The sequence below is a fragment of the Meriones unguiculatus genome, chromosome 6 (genome assembly GCF_030254825.1).
Source record: "Meriones unguiculatus strain TT.TT164.6M chromosome 6, Bangor_MerUng_6.1, whole genome shotgun sequence".
Lineage (NCBI taxonomy): Eukaryota > Metazoa > Chordata > Mammalia > Rodentia > Muridae > Meriones > Meriones unguiculatus.
In genome coordinates this window covers 135,608,848-135,632,308 of record NC_083354.1, presented here as the reverse complement: position 1 = coordinate 135,632,308, position 23,461 = coordinate 135,608,848, and the positions used below count along the sequence as shown (strand labels likewise).

The 23,461-nt window shown below is 38.9% G+C and overlaps 1 long non-coding RNA gene across 4 annotated transcripts in view; it reads left to right on the top strand.

The window, feature by feature from the left end:
- LOC132654773 (uncharacterized) overlaps positions 1–23,461 on the top strand; it is a 662,496-nt gene that overhangs the window by 391,950 nt on the left and 247,085 nt on the right. The gene's annotated exons all lie outside the window — the stretch shown is intronic.

The window sequence follows — 23,461 nt, the reverse complement described above, 5'->3', positions numbered from 1 at the left end:
AGGAAACCCTCCTTCATTCCTGGTGGGAATGTAAACCTGTTTAACTACTTTAGAAATCAATCTGGCACTCTCTCAGAAAATTAGGAATAGTGCTACCTCAAGAACCAGCTATACCACTCCTAGGCATATATCCGAAATATGTTCAAGTACACAACAAGGACATTTGCTCAACTATGTTAGCAACTTTATTCATAGTAACCAGAATCTGGAAACAACCCAGATGTCCCTCAAACGAGGAATGGATGCAGAAATTGTGGTACATTTACACAATGGAATACGACTCAACAATTAAAAACAAGGAAATCATGAAATTTGCAGGCAAATGGATGAAACTAGAGAAGAATGTCCTGAGTGAGGTATCCCAGAAGCAGAAAGACACACCTGATATACAGTTACTTATAAGTGGATATTAGACATATAATATAGGATAAACATACAAAATCTATCCTTCTAAAGAAGCTTAACAACAAGGAGGACCATAGGGAAGATGTCTAATCCTCATTCAGAAGGGAAAACAGGATAGATATCCAGTGTGGAAGAAGGGAACAGGACAGAAGCTTAGCACAGAGGACCTCTGAAAGACTCTAACTAGCAGGGTATCAAAGCAGATGCTGAGACTCTGAGCCAAACTTTGGGCAGAATGCAGGGAATCTTATGGAAGAAGGGGGAGATAAAAAAATTCTGGAGGGGACAGGAGCTCCACAAGGAGACCAACAGAGCCAACAACCTAGGCCCAGGGGGCCCTGCAGAGACCAATACTCCAACCAAGGACCATGCATGGAGAGCACCTAGAACCCCTGCTCTAATGTAGCCCATAGGCAGCCCAGTCTCCAACTGTGTTCCCTAGTAAGGGGAGAAAGGGCTGTCTCTGACAGGAACTCTGTGTCTGGCTCTGATCACCTCCCCCTGGGGGGGGGGGGCGGTGCAGCCTTGCCAAGCTACAGAGGAAAAGGATGCAGCCTGTCCTGATGAGACCTAATAGGGTAGGGCCAGATAGAAGGGGACTAGAAGAGGGGCATGGGAGGAGAAGAGGGAGGGAGGGTGGGGGTAGGAAGAGATGAGGGGGTGCTACAGACAGATACAAAGTGAATAAATTATAATAATAACAATAAGAAGAATAATGAGGATGAGCCATGTCCAAACCCAGAAAAATATCTTGAGACTGGCAGAAGTAGGACCACTTCCTCCCTGCTCTGGGCCTGTGTGTCCCAGAGGTCAGGCTAAACTTCCAGTCACCCTATAAGGACATAGCCAGCAAGCACCTGGAATTCCTCTTCATGCAAATGAAGCATTCCCCACACTTTAGCCTCAGCCACTGATATACACTCACCCCCAAACCCTTATGGACTCCCTAAAGTTTATATAGCCTTTGTTTCCTCCCAGTAAAAAGCTGTTTCTTTGAAAACTGCCTGCAGAAAAGGCTCCCTGCCCCCACCCTGCCACTTATTCTGACCTGTAACCCACCCCTGGGCTGAGCTTCTTCCCCTCAACTCCAGCCAAGTGCACAGCAGTGCCTTGATACTATGGGGGAAAAGGCAGACCTGGAGCAACATGGGATTTCATCTTCTACCTATTAGAATGGCTAAGATTAATAAAACAAGTGACAGGTGCTAAAGAGGATGCAGTATAAGGGTAAAACTCCCTCGTTGTTGGTGGATACAAGCTCGGACTCCACCAGGGCAATGAGTGTGTGGTGGCAGCTCTTAAGAAAGATGGGCGTCTATCTGCCTCAAGATCCACATACACCAGAGGAAGCATCATGCGACCGCAGAGACAATTGTTAACCATATTCATTGCTTCTCTAGTCATAATAAACAGAAACTGAAGATAACCTAGATGTCCATTAATAGAAGAATGGATAAAGAAATTATGGTATGTTTACCCAACGAGTATTAGTTATCTTAAAAAAAAAATACTGAAATCATGAAATTCTCAGGTAAATGAATGAAACTAGAATAAATCATCCCGAGTGAGGATTCCAGCCACAAAAAGAGAAGTATTCTATGCATTTCCTAACATGAGGATATTAGCTGTTGTGTCAATGACAATCAAGCTACAATGTGAAGAATCACGGAGGATAGGCATGGAGTGAAGGCGTATGAGAGAAAGATAGACTTTTTTTTTTCTTAGTAAAAGGAAATAGAATAGTTATAGATGCAAGGAGGGGTTGGAACTGGAATATCAGGTGGGGAGTGAGAGGAAAGGAGGGGCTGGGGAGGGAATGCAGGAAGAGAGAGCTGTAACTGAGGGCCTTTAAGGAGTAAGTAGTATGGAAACCAGAGAAGCTTCATAAATTACACACACAATGAATGCGATCTAAGTGAAAGCACCAGGTAATTGGCGCGATCAAGAGGCCTAACTCGCTTCCTCTTGTAAACAAATGACGCTCTGCTCCCAGTATCTGAATTAGGTCCCATTTATCAAGTTGTTTGTCAAAGATGTCTTTTGGTTACCTAACAGGCTACTGTTCAGACCCAGGTTGCTTTCCACAAACGGATGGCAAGACCCCATTGCTGAAGACAACCCCTGCACAACTCAGTTCTATGCCTCTTTATGTTGATAGTTGTGGTTTTCTGCAACGTTCTTCATAGGTTCAGAGAGAAATTTCCATGACTAGGGGTGATATTAGAATACGCTTGGGGATTATGCCGACCTATTAAAGTGGTGATTGGAGGTTCTCCTAAGACCCATGACTTGAGTAATGCTGGATTTTGGCTAGGTTTTTTCCTCTGGTTGAGTGGGGCTGAGGTCCACTTAGAGAGAAGTTGGTTACCTTACAGTCTTTTTGAGATTTCTTTGTGAATTTGTTACCTTGTAGGTTCTCACCAATATTTGTATAGAGTTGTGCGGAGGCAAAGAATTATACCGGTAGCTTACTGAATGATTTCTGTAAGTCCTCTAGGAGACTACCATGTCAAATTCTAGTCCTACATGATTTGATGTCATCACAGATATTTCCCCACCTCCCCCATGCTATGCAATTATTGCAGGAGAAAATGCAGGCATGACCTGGCGGTCAGCCTACCTAGCACACTGTGCTTCTAAATAAGAAATGCAACACACCATGCCCCACACCTCAGAACACTGAATTCTGAAGTAACTGAGTGGCTGGCAGTTGCCCGGTGGATGGGTCTACATCCTCCACATCTCCTTAATGTCCTCCTTCTGCATAGAGACTCTGGTGGTATGGCATTCACTGTCCTATCTGAGGTAACATGCTGACCAATCACAGCCTGTAAGCATCCACTACATAACTGGTTGTTCGTGTGCAATAAAGCAGATGCTGTTCCCTGAAATCATCACCAAAGTGGTTTATGTCTGGAACCCTTACTGACGCATGGGCATTGCTCTCTTGTTGGATCTGGTTATGACAGCAAATTATGTGTATTTACAAATATATTTTTAAAAGGCCTGTAATCCTTAATTAAAACATGTTTCCTACTCTAAGTTGAGTGATCTATTCTGGCTGAGAAACAACTGCTTTTCCTGAAATCTCAGCCCTACTCTCAATTGTTGCTCCCATTGCTCTCCAGGCCCCCACATCTGTTTCCCCATTTGCCTACCTTTTCTCTCCTGAGATCTTCTCATGGCTGTTAGAAGAAATCAAACCAGGAGGACCTCGGTCCTCCTTTGTCCTTCAGCAATGGGAAGTCTGGCTGAGAAAGTGGCACAAGAATCGAGTTTTCCTTGCTTCCATGGGACAATACTGTGCTGAAAAACAAAAATCAGTATATCGGATTTGCTGAACTCCAAATGTCTCAAGCCAAGTCTAAGTTTGACCTAAGACCTTGCTCTCAATCAGCTTTCTTCTGCTTTTTCCCACTTTTCTTTCTAGAACACAATAAGCTGACCTAAGGTGGTACTAAAACTAATCTTCATAAAATGCTGCTTTTAATTTCCTCAGATGAAGGGATGAGACAAGAGCAACACCCAAACTTTATACAAAGATGTCATGGCTTAATCCCAGAACATGCCTATCTAGCTATCCCTAAGCCTAGGCCTCAGAGCTTCTAGCATCTGTACATACAGTCTAATCTTATGGAAACCTGGACCTTGAGGGAAGACTTCAGCTTTCAGCTTCTGTCTTCTAACTTAGGCCCAGAATTTTTTCAGCCTTGGAGACTTCCTGTTGAATAAGCTCATCCTTTTTAGTTCCTTCTGAACTCAGGTTGGCTGATTCAACTCAGCTCCTCTGGCTGAAAATTCCTCTCCAAGCTAACTGATTCAAACTGGCTTCTCTATTATCCTCCCTGAATTGTTCCCCTGCACTCCAGGAAAGGTACTGGATGATCTCAACTGCACTCAACTATGCTATATGCCGAACTCTACCGACTCAAACTCTCTCTTTCTCTTCTGCACTGCTCTTAAGTAGCTTCTTTTTCCTATCTGTTTTCATGAGAGTTGGGCATATTCCATCTCTGACTCATTCTGTCAAATCTTTCTCTGATTCCTCACTTTGTCTGCCCTTCAGTAGGCACCATTGTTTGGGATTAAAGGTGTGTACTAAATTTCAGCCAAAGGGATTAAAGATATGCACTGTCTATATTCTGTAATCCAGCTGGAGGAATTAGGGGTATATATTCCAGCTGGGGGTGAGTACTGAAGCTGTGTGCTAAAGGCATGTCTTATTCCAGCTGGATCACACAGACCTAGGTCCTTGGATGTGATTCCTTTCCAGAGCAGCAATGTTGCTGGATTAAAGTTCCCTTACAAATCTTAGAAAGCAGACTCCTGAAATTGGAAACTTGAGGGCTGGTTTGCAACACAGACTTCATCCTTGGTGGTAGATGATGTTTTCAAAGTCTGTAACATGTAACCACAGGCTTTGCGAAGATCACTACTGACCTCAAGTTAGATGGCCTTTCACAGTTACCTTTCAGTTTGTTCATCATTTCTGGCATTTGGAAGACACAACAGAAATAAAATTGTAAATACTATAAAATCAAAATGCTGTTTTGGAATGCCACTGATGTTTCAAAGATAGAAAATAATATTCTCATAGCAACCACTCAGTGATTTGGGGCCAGGTATGGGAGTCAGAGGGCTTTATTGGCTTTTAAAGAACACTTCACTTTCTACAGATGAAGGACAAGAGGGATCATGCTGACGTCAAGAAAATTCCTAATATTTAGATATGACAAATCTTAAATAACAAAAGACAGAAATTGCCGATCACAGTAATTAACATTAAAATTTGGGCCTATTTCCTCTGTGTCTCAAATTCCCTGGCATTTCTAGGCTGTACAGAATGAGACAGGAGCCTCAAATGAGGCAGGAGGGTTCTGAGTACAGTGACCATAAACCTTCTTCCCCGAGGTGCACATAGGAGCTGGGATTGAACCTCCGAGTAACTCACTTGGGAAAATGCCTCGTTTGTCACGAGAGAAGTCGTAAAAACAGTCAACAAGCACAGGAGTAAGGAGAGCAGATCCCCTAGCTACTGAACACTTAAGAACTTTTAAAAGCTGCTACTGGTAATGCGGCCGACTTGTTAGATTGGCAGAAGTAAGCAGAGACGCAGAAGTTAACCATGTTATGCAGGATTTAATATACAACTTCATCAAAAACACTTTATGATTTTTGCTTTAGTTTGATTCCAGCATACAGATACTTGATGAAGAGTGACTCTCATCATTTAAAGGTTCCTAGTGGTTATTCTCTATTGGCTGAGACTAGCTGATGGAAATATGGCAGAATTGGCTATCTTAGAATCAATAGGGCTGATCAATCCTGGTGTAATACAGGTCAAATGACCATAGCGTTTGGCTGCCAGGATCAAATTGAAAAAACCTACACTATGGAGAAGTTAACCAGAAATGTCAAGTGGGATAGTTAAGCCACTGATGGTGCCTAGAGATGCCATTTCCTGGTTAGTTTTCTGCCAACTTGACACAAGAGGAGAGAGCACCTCAATTGAGAAAAATGTTCCCACAAAAACCGACTGCAGGCAAGCCTGTAGCGTATTGTTTTTTTTTTTTTTTTTTTTAATTAGTGATTGACGGAGTAGGGCCAGTCCGTTGAGAGTGGGCACATCTCTGGTCAGGTGTCCTGGGTTCTATGAGAAAGCAGGCCGAACAATCCACGGGGATCAAGCCAATGGGCAGTAACCTTCCACAGACTCTGCCTCAGTCTTTGCCTGCAGGTTCTGGCTCTGTTTGAGGTCCTTTCCTGGCTTCCTTCAGTGACAGCCTACTATGTGAAAGTGTGAGCCAAATAAAACCTTTCCTACCTGACTTGCTTTTGCTCATGGAGTTTCATTAGAGCAATAGCAACCATAATTAGGACATGCTAATATTTCATGGTGATACTAGCAACTAAGAAGTCAAATGGAAAAGCATATTGTTTTATAGTTATAGCTTATGTATGTATGTATATATGTGTGCATGCATTTGTGTATGTATATGTATAGAAATCCTGTTCTACTTATGATATATATACTATGAAATACAGGGTATAAACTTGGCAAATGATTACAAACTTCCATTGGCATGGCTATATTTAGTTTGCTGAAATATTCGTTTCTTCATTTTATCTAAATTCACATGATCAGATAAATAGGAATAAATATAAAGACAGACAGATATAATTCTATGCTACACATTTATTAGATCCAGACTTTATCAACTTTTTGATTTTACAAGTGGTAGCATTTTAGCATAATGACAAGTACTGAATACATTTCCACATTTTTCCAAACAGTCATTTTTTGATAACCATATTTTAATGAAGAGAAAATAAACAGGTATTTTGAAGTCTTTTGGGTATACTATCAGAGTCAACCCAAGAAAACAAAGAAGCACACTTTCATATCCCAGGGAGAGGCATATAGGACCAGTGAATAATGACCATAGCCAAGGCTATCTTGTTCTGAATCCAAGTGAATCCACAGAGCCCCAAGGCTTTCAACTTTTTGGATTGGGGATTTGTAGTCGTAAGGGCTATAATTAGCAATTGGAAAAACTCTGAGAGTTCCTTAACAGCTCAAAATGGCAGCTGTGGTTAATGTGAGTGTTCTTGAAATTGTCCTGTAACCCTGCTTTAGCCAATATAATAAATAAAGATAATATTGTATCCACAGAAAATGAAAGAGGTTAATGCTGTTTTGTGTTGCCGTTTCTGTTTCAGACTCACCATTGTACTTGAGCCCAGGTGTGATTTTACCTAAGCACCCCTGTGCTCGGTTATCTCCTATCACAATTTTCTCTCTCCTTTACAACCTTTGCCTCAACATCTTACCCAAGATGATGTGTCTTATGAATCCAACTACCTTCATGGGCTGTGTTTCTAGAGAGCTGGACCTCAGAAAATTATTAACCAAATAATTTTAAGAGGACCTACCAGTGAGGCGTGGATATCAGAGAGCTTGCTTGAGCTCTGCTTTCCCTGTGCCTGTGGACTGTGGGAAGGGCACACCTTCTGTTTCTCTTGGGCTCACCATCTTGGTTGCAGGGGAAAAAATAGGAATATGTGTAACACTAACTCCTACCTAAGTGCTGGATGATGGCAAATTGACAAGAAATAAAACTGGGGATGAGAAACGGAAAGCATGTCCCAAAACAACCATAAAATGTTTCTTGCTGAAAGAAATGTTCGCATGAGGTTGGTGATCTGCTGTTAGTTTACTACATTAATAAGAACATAAGTACAAACCAAGCGTAATTATTTCCTACATTTATAATCTGAGTCAACGATGTCATGCTAAAATGCTTACAAGTCAGAAGGAAAGCTCCAAGTGCCTTCCCTGAGCCAACCGGACAACCAGAAGATTGGGCGCATCACTCTGCCGTGGGAACCGGCAGAGATCAACCCTAGGGGGCAATGCAAGCTCAGCAGTACTGTCTCAGCGCTGCACCCGCCGAAACCGTCACGTGAAGTATTGCCGTTGTATTATTCTTATTTAAAACAACCCGAGTCCTCAGTTTCACAGTGTTTGAAAGAGCTTAATTTATTTCACGTTTGGGACAGCCCATAGTTAGAAATAGAAAAGAATTACACATAAAGGATTTCTTTGACAAATGTACAGATAATAATTGCAGATGCAGAGGTCTTGAATATACAGTGAACAAAAAAATAACACAGAAGTTTGCTGTTTTCCTCCATTGGAAATCTAGCCATGTCCACTATTTTTTTTTTTTTTTTTTTTTTTTTAGATATTTATCTTGACAAAAACAACTCTGTAGAGATGAAAACTGGTTCTTGGTTAAAGTTAGGCTTATTTCTTGGTAAGTTTTGTGCTTGGTTGAAGAACATAAAATACAACTATTATAACTATTCTTACAATTCAACGTAAGGGCATAGCCATTTTGCATAGTTCTTGTTCTTGTAAGCACCCAGAGTCAGCGTGCCTGCGCATGAATATGGATGAGTATTGATGAGTATGGTTTTCCTGTCCGTCATTATAAAAATACCGTTCCTGGCTGAACTGCTAATGAAATGATGAGAAAATCTAAGGTGAACATTTAGCAGTCTATTTTCATTTTGTTTCATCAAAAAGAATCTATTTTACAATTACTATTTACTTGAAATAACCTGCAGCAAAAATGATTTAATGTTCAATATGTGCATTAAAATGTACTTGCTTTTTTAATATGTAAAAGCTGATGGAAATTTCATTTAAGCATAATTCCAGGATCACAGATTTTAAGCAAAATGAAAGGGAGTTAGGGTACTATTTAACATGGCTATAAAAATCATTTCTTCCTGTGGCTGGAGGGAAGGAAGGATTGGTCAAAGCAATTTTTATCTTCTATGGGATTCCCTACAAGCTTGCTTTTTTATTTGGCTTAATGCATGCCACAATAATCATGCTATTTCTTGCTAGCATTTTTCTAGCTCACAGTAATAAGAATAATTGCATGGTGTTTATATTCTAAAGTGCTTTTCTCACTAAGCTCTGAAGTCTTTTTTGAGTATTAATTCTCAAAGATTTCTGTGTGGCACACAAAAGTGTGCATTATTATCTTGTTATTTCCTTTTTAACAACACGGTTCATGCTGCACAGATGCAGTGCATGATACACAGGCAGTCACCATCTCTGGGACAGGTTAGGATTTTGACTTCCGGTTCAAAAACCAGACCATACTTTTTTTGGGGGGGGGGTTATTATGCACTTGGTGATTGCTTCCTGTCAATTAGTAATTGCCTTTTGACTTCAGTATTTTACTGTTTAAATGATAACAGGGAAAGGCAAGGATAGCTTAGTAATTTGGAATGAGTTGATTTTTTTGCATTGTGTGTAATAGGGAAATACTAAATATTTGTGCTAATAAGAAAGCTACTGAAAGTATTTTGTATTGAAAATGCTTAGCAGCATAATTGTAAGATTCACTTCAGTTAAAGAAAACAAACCAAAACTTAAAAAAAAAAAAGCTTGCTAGAAGCTACTAGGAAATAGGTTCAAGTATATAATTTAAAGAAAGAATCTGTTTAAATTTACTAGATATGATTTAGAAGTGCTCAGATTGGTCTCAAATGCAAGCAATACATTTGCGTGACTTACCAAGGTTGTGAAAAATAAATGTACCCAAATCGTTTTACTGATATGTATGTATATATATTTTTAAAAGGAGAGATTATCTAACTTCTTATAGATGAAATTATTTAAAGTTCATGATTTGCTTCAAGTGAATGTTTAGAGTGAGAAAAGGTATAGGGAATGATATTGCTCATCATTTTATTTGTTGAAATTGCTTGACTGACAATGTGAAGGAAGTGTATATTTTCCTTTTATATTTAAATTTTCCCTAATTAAATGTAAACAAATCATGTCATTGTATTTAGAGTTAGAGCCTATTACATATCTATCAAAGAAAACACATTAGAAAAAAAATTTCTAAAAATTGGCTTTGTGGGAACTTTGTCTATCATAATGATAGTAACAAACTATAAAAACTCACACTAATGAGAATAATTCTCAGAGGTTAATATGCTGTCCTGATATGTTACTTTTGAACCATTCTAATAAAAGATGCTACTTAATGATGATTAAGCAAATAAATTGTTTAAAATTTCATTCATGTGTCCAAATATATAGGCTAGAAGTTAATTGACAATTTATCAATTTTAACTCTTCTCTATGTAGGTAAAGCAGATGTGAAAACATCTGCATAAAACAGTTTTAAGATTGAGTGTAATTAATACTTTCTATTGTTATTGACAGTCATTCCATAATTGGTAGTTCATAGCCATAAGCTTGACTACCTACCTTTGTAGAATGCATAAAATTACAACCAAATACTGCTTGCTACATGACTTTCAATGATGATAACCTCTAAAAGAGGGTATATTTGCACAATTTAGAATTTGAGACCATGATGTGATGCTATAAGATGACACAGTATAAAACTTTTTATGATCGTGTTCACTAAATCTGCAAATAGAAATAATTTATAAAGCAAGAATCTGGTTGTCTTTTAGCATAAGATACAAAAGACTTGTCTTCAAAGCTAATGCTCATGTGTGGCTTCTCCTTTATTTTTCTTCTCTCTACAGGAAATATAAATATTTTTATCACATAATATATCCTTATTTCCTTATTACAGTTTCCCCTCCCTCCACTCCTCTAGTTTCTCCTCTTTTACCTAGATCCACTCCATTTCTGTTTCTCATCAGAAAATATAACAGCATTCTGTGGGATAAGAAATAAAATAAAATGTAGCAAAAATATAATAAGATAAAACAAAAACTAACACACCAGAATTGGACAAAACAAACAAAAGGAAAAGAGCCCAAGAGAAGGCACAAGAAACAGACTGACTAGTTCATACATTCAGGAGATTACCTCTGAGTTAAGAATGGGGGCATCTCCTTTCAGCCTACCTGGTGCAGACTGAGCATCTCTGTGAGTCTCAGTGAATTCATATGTGCTTTAGCCGTGTTGACTCAGAGAGCTTTCTCTGTTTGTTTTTGGTGTCATCCATTCCCTCTGATTCTTATATCCCTTTGGCCTCCTCTTTCACAGAGTTCCCTGAACAGTAGAATATCATTAGGAGTCAGTTTATTTATTTTTAAGAACTGTAGTATTTGGTTTCACCCTAGGTCCCTGGGCTATCTAGTCTCATGTTCTTGGTTATCCAAGCAGTGTGAGGTACGGGTTCCATCTCAGGCAGTGAGCCTTAACCTCAAATCAGATATCGGTTGGCTACTCCGGCAAGCTCTGTACCACCATTGTCTTAGCATAACTTTGAGGAAGGACAGCATTGTAGATCGAAGTGTTTGTGGCTGGGTTGGTGCATAACTTTCTCTTTTGATTGCCTACAGAGTATCTTCTCGTGCGAAAGACACTAGAACGTAGAGTTGCATGCTCTGGCACCAGCTCAACGTCTCCATGTGCAATGGGTGTGTAGTGTAGGCACTTATATTTACTTACTGTGCCAAGCTGACCTGGTCTGGCCTCGAGGATTAAGCCAGGACTGTGGGAGAGGCCACGGCAAGACTGAAGCCGTGGCAATTTTATTGAGAGCAATCAGATTTTTTTATGTCTTTCCCAGAAACAAAATACAAGGGTAGCCGGCAGGATGGACACAGTTGTAGTGCGCAGGATAGGATACAATGACGTCCGCAAGCTCTGGAGGGTACACAAGAGTAATGTCTCAGACCCAGAGTTCTGTCAAGCCTCCGTGCTCCTTGACCTCCGAGGGAGCAGACACAGAAACGCGAGGCGGCCTATCACGTCCCGCCCGAGGCAGTGCATGGCCTCTCAGGAACCGGAAGGCTCGGTGCCCGAGGAGCCATGGACTCTAACCTAAAAAATTATAATGCATACCTCTCAGGGCAGTGTGAGGGCAGGGAAGCTTCATGACTTTGTATAGAGTATCTTCAGCAATTTGGCCCTTCTGTCAGTTTGTGGGGAGCAACCTATAGTTTTTGGCAACAGTCTGGGTTGTTTGAGGGTTCTTACGTCAGCAACTCAATTACATGTAACCTAAACCCAGTACTGGAATCTTCATTTGGTAAGAAAAGATGGCTGCTTGGGACCCTCTCTCCCCCTTTAGTGCTTTCATTTACTTCATTTGTGTACGTATTTTAGAATACTTTTACATATTAGGTTTTCATACTATCCTTTAAATGACCCACAATTTCAGCTGTCTCTCTCCTGTTTCTTTTCTTTTCCTTTTCCCTTCCTGCTTGATCCTCCTGTTCTAGCCTCCCCCTCTAGCCATAGCATTCATTCTATTTCACTTTCCTAGAGCGTTCTATCTGCTCCCCTCCCCCAACTCCCTTACTCTGTAGCTAACCTGTGGATCTACAGGTAGTGGCTTAATTTAGCATAGGGCAGTAAGCTATAACAGAACCATTGACTATTAATAAGAATCTCTATAATTCACGGTGGAAAAAACCACAAATACCTGAGGCATAATATGGCAAAGGCTTGTTTTTCACTGATGGCAAGATGTGTTCATGACCCTCTGGAAAGTGTACTATTCAGAACTATTATTTCTTCTTGACCAAGCCACGTGGAATCCTTACAATTATCTGATGGGCCTTTTGCATTTTAGTCAACAGGTAAAGGAAGAGACGAAACATGAAGGACACTAATGTATGTTTAGAAACATGAAACCTCTTCACACCAACATCCCAACAAGCTAGGAAGGCCTGCAGGATTAATGTTCTATATCAACAATGTAAGGACAGGAGGTTATGTCTGTGATACAGTCAACAAAATTTACGGAAGTGTTTCATTAGTTCCAGGAAGTTTTTAACACCATCAAGAACAATAAATCAATTATTTTTCTGTATGCAACATCTACTGTGAGCGTTCTGGGGCTGATGACATGACTTAGTCACCTCTGACTTCTAGCTTGTGTCCAGTAAATACATTTGGATATTTAGAAGATTTATCAAGGAAATCCTGAAAGCGAAATTTCTACAGTCTTCTGTTTTATCATAGTCATAGCATCAGCTTTAGCAGAAATAAGCTTCTCTGTGGAGCTCTGAAGAAACGCTTAACTAGAATAGAAGTAATTTCATGTGCTATGAATGTGTTTCTTTATAATCTAGATAACAAACTGATATTTTACTCGATATATTAGAAAATTTTAGAGATTTTACTGGATCACTTTGACCATTTTAGAGTACCATACCATTGTCCCTTGAACAACAATTTGCAAAACGATAAGTAAATACAGATGACATAAAAATCTTAAAAAGTAATAGTTATGTATTTTTGCCTGTGTGTTGCTTCTTAAAATTAGCCAAAAGAGATGCCATTTTCTATTTTTTTTTTTTAATTTCCTAAATCTGGAGCCATAGAATTTGAAAAAAAAGAGGAAGTCCCATTATTCTGATTTTCTTTTGGTATCAAGACAAAAATTATGGGAACTTTTCTTTCAAAAATTGCCTAATAAATCTTAAGATGTAATGACACACAGAGAGAAGCAGAGTATGTGAGGACTGGAGAAAGGCAGCAGGGCAGACAGGAGGACCCACAGCAAAGGAGGCTCACCTTGGGCTGTGAACAAGGCCCCAGGGAGAGCGAGTGTATGTCAAGGCCAGTCAGCAGGGTGAAGGCTTAGATGTCAGATGAGAAGCTGACAGAAGGGGCAGAATCTTAGGAAAACAGTCTTCACTGAAATGAATGATTAAATGCTTTTTCAAGGGACAGTATAAGAGCGCACAAATATTGGAGCTTCATGGAATGTATAACCTTATTCTAAACATTTTATTTATTTCTGTCAGTGTTTCTAGTGATTTTTACTTCAAATTACAATTTATAACTTATCGGAAGCCCTGAAAATGGAAAATGATTTGCAAAAAGCCAAACAAAATATAGTAAAAACGGCTTATTAGCCTTGCTAGGCCACAGAGGAGGACATTGCAGCCAGTCCTGAAGATACTTGATAAGCTGGGGTCAGATGGAAGGGGAGGAGGATCTCCCCTAGCAGTGGACTTGGAAAGGGACAGGGAAGAGATGAGGGAGGGAGGATGGGATTGGGAGGGAATGAAGGATACGGGGCTACGGCTGGAATACAAAGTAAATAACCTGTGATTAATATTAAAAAATTAATATAAAAAATCAGAAACATAAAAAATGCTTATTAGCATATATTTGAGAAATAAATGATGCCTGAATCCTAGTGAGATTTCAAAATTGATGGAAAAATATTGAGCAACTAAATATAAGTATTTAAGTAATGGCTAAGTACAGATACTATTTAGACCATCATGGATACCTTGGAATTTTCTAAGGATTTAAACCATGAATGTCAGAGTACTAGGATAAAGAAACTAAGAAAATTGTTTCTAAAATACAGCATAAAAAAGAAAAATGTTGGGTTTTGTATTGGAGATTATGTTGTATCTCAGAGAGCTGTTATATTTCATTCATAAAACAGCTATCTGTTATACATTTCAATCTTTAAAAAAGTCCATTGTCTACCTTGTTTACTCCTGGATGAAATTATTGTTTGGATTTAATCTTCATTAAGTCTTCTTTAAAATCTGTCTTCAAAGTATTTTCTACATATTTCTGCACTTAAACCATGTATCTGCATAATTAACTTTAAATAGTGTTTATAACCTATCTAAAAGTTAGTATTTATAGATTTTAATTCCATAAAAAAATCTTAAAATCATTTCAAAATGTCCACCCTGAACACACACACAATGTGCCATTTAAAATACAGAAGATGGGTAAAGTTATATTCTTAGTCCTGATATGGATGCAGTTCTTATATAAAAGATTAGGTAATGCTTTACATTTTTATTGATATAAACAAGGCTTCTAAAGGCATTTGTTAGCCAACTGACACAATCTGAAATGTTTCATTGTTGGGATGGGTAAATCAAAATATAAACTTTTATTTTTATTTTTTCTACAAATAGAATGTAGCTGTACTAAGGGAATCCTATATATTTACAGTATTTATAAAAGCACTGTTACTGCATTGTTTTTCTTAATGCATTTGGAAGAAAAGGCTACTTGGCAGATACCATACATATACAAATGAAGAAAATGCACTCAAAACAAAATCACATTATTTTTGTCAATAGTATGCGTTATAATTTTATGACAAATATTAATGGAAAGAATCCCTTAAATAAAAACAAGTCTGACGTTTTCCTTTTGTTGTTGCAGCCCTGATTGTATTTATATCCAGTCATTTATTGCCCATTAAGGGAGAAATGCTATGTTAATGCAAGGAGGGGAAAAAATCAATGCTACTGAGATCAGTAGCTGTGGGGAAACAGTGAGCTGCTGGTTTGCAAACAGTGAGCGCACGGGATCAATGAAATTACAGGTGAAATCTGCTGACGCTCACAGTCTGCCCCTGCAGTGAGCTGCCTAACCTTCCTCAAGTTCAGGAGCTCTAGACACCAGTGATAACTAAATGAAGAGCGGGCCAATGCCGCAGTGACAAGGAACCTGAGCGTCTTCTGTACCATACCGTAGGATACATTTTTAGGTGTCATGATGACAGCCATCTTTAACTTGTTGAGCGCTCTATAGTCTGACAGTGAACCATAGGAAGGGTCTTCACACTCCAGACAAGTCTACTTCTTAAGTGTGTCCTGTGAGCTAGAACAGTGAAAATCTACATGGTACTTAACAAAGCATATGGTTAAGGTACATTTTAGAGACTGCTAATTAGTGAGCTAATTAGTAATCTAATTCTAACATATGTTGGGCACCACAAAATATCATGCACTCTACAATTTTATTGTAATGTTTAGACAATGGGCCTCTGTTTCTTAAGAATAAATCAATGATAAGATATGCGTTTCAATATTTAACAAGCTATCAGTGTTTTTAAAGGTTCTATGTCTTTTTAATTAAGTAATTAGGCAATTAACTAATTTATTACAATTTATTCACTTTGTATCCCGGATGTAGCCCCCTCCCTTGTCTCCTCCCAGTCCCACCCACTCTCCCTCATCTCCTCTCATGCCCTTTTCCTAGTCCACTGATAGGGGAGGACCTCCTCCCCTTCTATCTGACCCAGCCTATCAGGTCTCATCAGGGCTGGCTGCATCATCTTCCTCTGTAGCCTGGTAAGGCTGCATCTCCCCCAGGGGGAGGTGATCAAAGAGCTAGACATAGGGTCCATGTCAGAGAGAGGCCATGTTCCACTTACTAGGAACACACTTAGAAACTAAGCAAGCCTTTGGGCTTCCTCTGAGCAGGGGCTCTAGATTATTTCCATGCATGGTCCTTGGTTGGCGCATTAGTCTCTGCAGGACCCTGGGCCCAGGATTTTTGGCTCTGTTGGTCTCCCTGTGGAGCTCCTGTCCTCTCCAGGTCTTTCTATTTCCCCCTTGTTCCCTAAGGTTCCCTGCAGTCTGCCCAAAGTTTCACAATGAGTCTCAGCATCTGCTTTGATAGCCTGATGGGGGGGGAGGGCTCTGAATGATAAGATTTTTGTACCACAAATTGATTTTTGTGTTAAATTTTTAACATTTTATACAATGAGTGTTGGATTTTCAAAATGTTTTACCTAAACTTAATATGTATTTTAACTACTTCTTCTGTGCTACACAAAAGCTGTACAAAGGTCACGTTAAGAGTTTTAGTTGGAGAGAAACGTGTTGAACTATGTTCATTGGTGCTCTCTTCATAATAGCCCAAAATTAAAAATAACCTATATATTCATAGACAAAAAAATAGATAAAGAAAATATGGTATGTTTACACGATGGAATATTATTTAGCCATTACAAAATGACATGCAAATAGATGTTACTAGAAAAAAAATCATCCTGAGGGAGGCCTCCCAGAACCAGAAAGGCAAACATGGCATGTATCCATTTATATGTGGAAATTAGTGAGTCAGTGATAACAAAGCTCCGATTGGTACAATGACAGAGGCTAGGAATAACGTAAGGAACTAAGGGAAGCAGATAGATCTTTTTAGGAAAGGGAAATACTTATGGATGGATCGTGGGGGCTGGAACTGTAGGACCAGGTATGTTGGGGGAGGGAGGAGGGGTACAAGGAAAGGATTATCAAGAGAGACAACTAAAATTAAGGAACACTTGAGGGGTAGTACGTGAGCCTAATGCAATGCAAGCTTCCTAAATATGTATATAAATGAAGGTTATCTAAGTGAAGTCACCAAACAGTGGGGGAGATAGAGCCTCTTGTTACTTCCTGTCACCAAATGAAGCTTCTGTTTCCAGAATTGGGTTACATTTAATTGAGTTGTTGGCCAAAAGGGTCCCATGGGAACCACCCAAAACCCAAAGTTGTTATGAAGACTATACATAGGTGGTTTTCACAAATTGGTGGCCAGGCCCATTGCTGAAGACAGCACCTACAACTCAATGAACATGGAGTTGTTGAACTGGTACCTATATAAAATATTCACTTCTATGCTCTAGCATCTTTCATACAGGAAGTTACGCTGCATACTTCCAAAAGACAAACTGGAAGTAATGAACCAATCTCTGATTTTTCTTAAGACCCGCTCCACAAGGAGACACTGCTTGGGTGACCAAGAGCCTGAGAACAGACACCCAGAGACCTAGGGTAAAATCAAATATTAGTATTCTATTATACTCCTCATACTCATGTATCAGTGCCTTGCTCTTCCATCCACAGCAGTGTGTGGGAATAATTACAGAGTCTCGCAACCAGATTTTGAGCAAAGTGCAAGAGTGCTTTAAATACTCAACCCTAAATAGGATATACCCATCAAGTTCACCCTTAAGAGCTCTGGGAATCCTGAGAAAGGACAGAAAGAGTTTAAGAGCCAGAAGGCATGGAGGACACTAAGAAAACAAGGACCTCTAAATCAACATGAATAAAGCTCACAGGAACTCAGAGAGAGTTCATATGAGCAGCATGCATGGGTTGGTATCATATCCTCTCTGTACATATTATGACTTCTAGCTTGATTTTTATGGGATACCTGAGTATGTAAATGAGTATGTCTCTGTTTCTTGTGCGGCCTTCTTCTTGTTCTTGTTCTTGTTCTTCTCAGTCTCTGTCTCTTTCATCTTCCTTCTTTTTCTTCTTGTCCAATTTCAATATATAGTTTTGGTGTTATTTTGTTTTATTATTATTCCTTAGAAGGCCATTTTTTATTAGCTACCTTTCATCTATTTATTTATATTTTATCTGTTTATTATATATCTATCATCTGCACACACATATACAGGCATACACATGTTTATACACATATACATAATATATGTAATTTACATAAGCTTATAAAATAATGTTTCCCTATGGCATTTTCAAGCAGCTTTGATGTTGTGTTTCTTCTCTGTCTCTCTGTATTATCTTTCTCCCTTACCAGTAAAAAATCTCAGCATTTCCCCTGTTTTCTGCTTCATAGCACCTGTGTCCTCCTGTGTTCTAAAGCCACCACCTCCATCTATGATTTTTTTTTTTTTTTTTTACTTTTCTGGTTTCTGTTGTTAGTTGGGATTAAATTATATTCAAATCTGAATATTCAGAGATAAGCTTCACAAGGAAGAGTAGATATGCAGTGTTTAGTGTTTGTCTTTCTGATTTTGATACCTCACACAGTATTAGAAGAGTAAGACAAGAAAACAAAACTAATAGAATACAAATATGGGAAAAAAACAATTAAAATCTATACTTATTTACAGATGCTATGACATTACATACATAAGATCCCTCAAATTTTTACCAGGGAATTTACAGATATGACCATCACTTTCAGAGTGGCAGTATATAAAATTGACCTACATAAGCCAGTAGCCTTTCTATATACCTATGGAAAGCATGCTGACAGTGATCATGGAAGTATTTTCATTCACACTACCTCAAAATTACATAGCAATCAACATAACCCAAGAGGTGAACGACATCTACATTGAAGATGGAACATTGGTGAAGAAAGAAAGACATGAGGAGACAGCCCTCCCGTGCTAATGGGTTTATAAAACTGATATGGTGGAAATGACCATCCTTCCCAAAACAACTTATAGATTCTATGCAATCCCAGCAAAAATACCCAGATCATTAATCATAGAAATAAAAAATAACACTATAAAATTCATATGGAAGCAAAAAAAAGATCCCTGTTAAACAAAGCAATATTGAGGGAAAAGGAAAATTCTGGAGGGTTATCCATGCTTGAGTTCAAGCCCTATTCCAGGCATATAGTAACCAAATAACACAAAAATAAATGTTCATACCAATGAAATAAAATAAAAAACCCCAAATGACTACATGTAACTGTAACCATCTAATGTTCGGCAAAATTACCAAAATTATGCATAGAGGAAACAGCATCTTCAAAAAATAGTGCCAGGAAAACTGGATATCCACATATAGAAGAATGAAATTAAACTCATAATCTGATTGAGTGTTAGAACACTTGAGTGATGAGGAATCCCACAGAGTGGAAAAGAATTTTTGCTACCCATGCATGTGATAGAAAATTAACATCCGGACTATATTAATAACTGAAAATGCAGAGATTCAAGAAAACAAATGAACCAAATAATAATGGGCCATGCATCTGAACAGAGGATTGTCAATAGAAGAAATAAAAAAGGCTAAGAAATATTTTTAAAAGTATTTAAAATCCATGGTAATTATGGAAATGCAAATCAAATCTACTTTGATATTTTATCCCAGATGGGATAGCGAGATCAAGAAAACTGAATAAGTGCTCGAGAGAATAAATGTGAGGAAAGGGGACTCAGATCCACTGTTCTGTGGATTGCAAACTGATGAGCTACTCTGGAAATCAGTATGAAGAATCCTGAAACAGCTAAAGGTAGTACTACTCCTCAGCCTGAAGACGTGACATCCTACTTCACAGATTACCTGCTCACCATCAGTTACTGCTACTTTACCCATAGCAGGTAGGAGTGAAAAGGATCCAAATGTCCTTTAATTTATGGACAGATAATGAAAATATAGTATATGTACACAACACAGTTCTATTCAGCTGTAAGAAAAAATGAAATCTGCAAGTAAAGGATGGAACTGGAAAATAATAAACTAAGTGATGTAAGCCAGACAGAGGAAGAAACACTGCATGTTCTCACTACATTCTTTTGTCGTTATTTTATTCCCTTCATTTACTTATTTAATCACTTTTACAGCCTGTTCCAGCTCCCTCCCCTTCTCTCTTTCCTGTTCCACCATCATATCCCCATTCCACCCCTCTCCTTCTTCACAGAGAAGACCCCCACAAGGGTACCAACCCACCCTGGCACCACAAGTCACTGCAGGACTAAATGCATCCTCTCCCACTGAGGCCAGGCAAAGTAGCCCAGTGAGGGGAAAGGGATCCAAAGGTGCTACGCTATTAATATCTGCAACCCTATGCAGTCATTCCTTCCTCTTCACAGTTAGAGGTTCAGATGCCAAGTCTGAGCTGGCTCTTCTGGTTTCTGTTATGCCCAGTGAGTGGGAGAAAACAACAGTACTGAGAACAAAACCTTTTACTTTGTAAAGCTTTCCAATATTGTTGAGAATTCATACAGGTGTACAATGAAAACGTGACTGTGTCTCTGCTTTTCCTTTATCCCACACACAGCCTATTACCTGCAATGCATTACCCTCACAAATTCATGTCTTTTCTCTTGCTGAAATAATGTCTAAATCCTCAGAGTGCTGCCCATATGTGTATGCGGCCTTCCACTGAAGTGTGTCATCCTGGTGCGGTCATATCCTTCAAAAAGAGTTATTCTCCTTCTTCCAGTATCCATCAGCTACTCACAGCTCCTCAGTAAGAAGTGAGGTCCATAAGGAGAGCAACAGAACCCAAAAAATCTGAGCTCAGGGGTCTTTCCTGAGACTGCTATTCCAACCAAGGACTATGCAAGGAGATAAGCTAAGACCCCTGCACAGATGTAGCCCATGGCAGTTCAGTATCCAAGTGGGTTCCATTGTAATAGGAAGAGGGACTGTCTGACATAATCTGATTGGCCTGCTCTTTAATTTCATCCCCCTGAGGGGGAAGCAGCATTACCAGGCCACAGAAGAAGACAATGCAGCCACTCCTGATGAGACCTAATTGACTAGGATCAGAAGGAAGGAAAAGAAGTCCTCCCCTATCAGTGGACTTGCGGAGGGGCATGCATGCAGAGGGTGGAAGAAGGGAGGAATTGGGATGGGAGGAGGGAGGGGACCACGGGGGGGGGGGGATACAAAGTGAGTAAAGTGTAATCAATAAAGAAAAAAATATATCAAACAAACAAACAAAAAAAGATTTTCAGGATACTTTGATTTGCAAATTATTTAATTTTATAATTTGGAGTTACTCCCATTTGTAATACTATATAATATCAAGTAACAATAGATAAAAAAGAAAAAAGAAGAAGAATGCAGGTAGGCTTTTCTGCCTTTCAGTTCAAAGACCTAACATTGGGCTCCATTTTCATTCTTCCTTAACTGGTGAATTTTTCTCCTACTACTTACCCTTTAATGCTCTCCACAAAAAGCCTGAGTTTTACAATTTTCCTAGGATTTCCTGAATAAAATACTGTTTCTACCCTGAAGTTGTCTCCACCTACTAGACAAGATGTAGGTCCAAACAAAAAGAATGATCAACTAAAGAGAAAACAGACTTTCTAAAAAATTTATTAGTAATTAAAGATTGTAAAACTATTGTAAGGATTATTTCATATTAAATAGAGAGGCTGTCTGAAACCATCACTACTTTGTCTAAGTATAAACATTTACTTAAGTGGATTCTTGTTTTTCCATGGGACTGTCTATTATCAGATAACCCCCTTTTTATATTATGGAGTTCTGAATTAGCAGAAAAGTAAGAGAACTATATTTCAACTCAGTTTGGACAACCAAGCCATATTTAGAGCATTGTAATCATATTTTTGACATTATGCAGAGAAGGGAAAGATGGACCGCTTTCTCACAGCATGGTTCCTTGAAAAGGCCTCATCATGTCTGATTGTGACGCTCTTTCTGGTTCAGAATATAAACAGTCAAGATATTCTTTTTCATTCACCTTGTACCACATAGCAAGGCTAATTTCGTGAGTTAGCTGATGGAGCAGCTATGCATGCTTGTAGCTTTATGTGCATGTGTGTGCGTGTGGGTGTGTGTGCACACATGTGTGTGTGTATGTTGGGTAGAAACATATTTAGAGGCTACATTTATAGTATTTTGTATGTGTGTGATCCTGGGGATCAGACCCAGGGCTTTATGCATGCTCAGAAAGCACTCTATTACTAGATAACTGTTAACTTTATTTATATGTATGTCAAAGTTACATGCAACAAACTGCACCCAACTTAATGAGCCTGACACAGACATTTGCTTGTGAATTTGTTCCACAGTCAACTGCTGCTATCAAATGCTACCTGAGAGATTTGCTGTATTCTCTTTGCCATTTGCAGAGTCCTTGCTAATCTAGGCAAGACATTTTTGTTTGTTGGTTTTTGGTTGATCTGCCTTTATTTTTACTCATAACACTGTAAATTAACATTTTAAGCAATGTACCCAAGTACATTCATGTAGTAAACAATCTGTGTTCTTTACACAAGGAAGTTATTGTTGATTTTTATGATTTTCTATTTATTGGTCGCCATTTTCCTTAGTAGTATTATTTATTATGAAAATGTCGTATTTTGCATCGCCACTCAGATGTTTAACATCTGAGCTTGCAATTAAAATTTTTTTTGTGAATAAAAATAGTTCTAATATTTTTTGCATAAATTCACCCTGTTCTCTGTTTTAGTTTTCTTGTGAAAGTAGTGAGTAGAGCACCTAATTCCTTTGCTACATTTATGCTTATCGGTTCTCTATAACCCCCAACTGTGTTTCAAAGTGGCTCTGCCATGCTCAGATCCCATTAGTGGCACAAAAGGTTTCTACGTGCAGCCTTGGTGCAGATTGTTTTAATCTGTGGACTGATCTCATTACTGTGACAGTGAGATTATCTTCATGGGCTTACTAGACACTTGTGATTCTTCACTTGTATGGTGACATTAAATATTTTGTTAATTTTAATTGAGCTATGAGTTTATTTTAATAGATGCATACAATATATTTCATGTGTAATTTTCCATGTTCTCATTCTTACTGGTTTTCGGAGGCTTTTATGCAATGTGTTTTGATCATATCCTTTTTCTTCTCCACTTCTACCAGATTATCCACATTTCGCAGCCAGCACTTTGACCTCCTCCCCTTTCTTTTCCTATTTTCAGCTACGTGAAAACTTGGTGTTCCCATTTTATTTTGGATGTAGGGTTTTCCACTGGCGGGTGTCAACTCCAGGGGCCACACTCTGAAAGAACATTGACTCTTTCTCTCCCAGCAGCTATCAACTGCAATAGCTCCGTGGTTAGGACTGAGATTTATTGTCTACCGCTTGTCCATGCTGGAGTTTTTTATATGATTTTTATTTTTTATATTAATTGCAGGTTATTCACTTTGTATCCGAGCTGTAGCCCCCTCCCTCATTCCCTCCCAGCCAAGGACCATGCATGGAGATAATCTAGAACCCCTGCTCAGATGTAGCCCATGGCAGCTCAGCATCCAAGTATGTTTCCCTAAGTAAGGGGAACAGGGACTG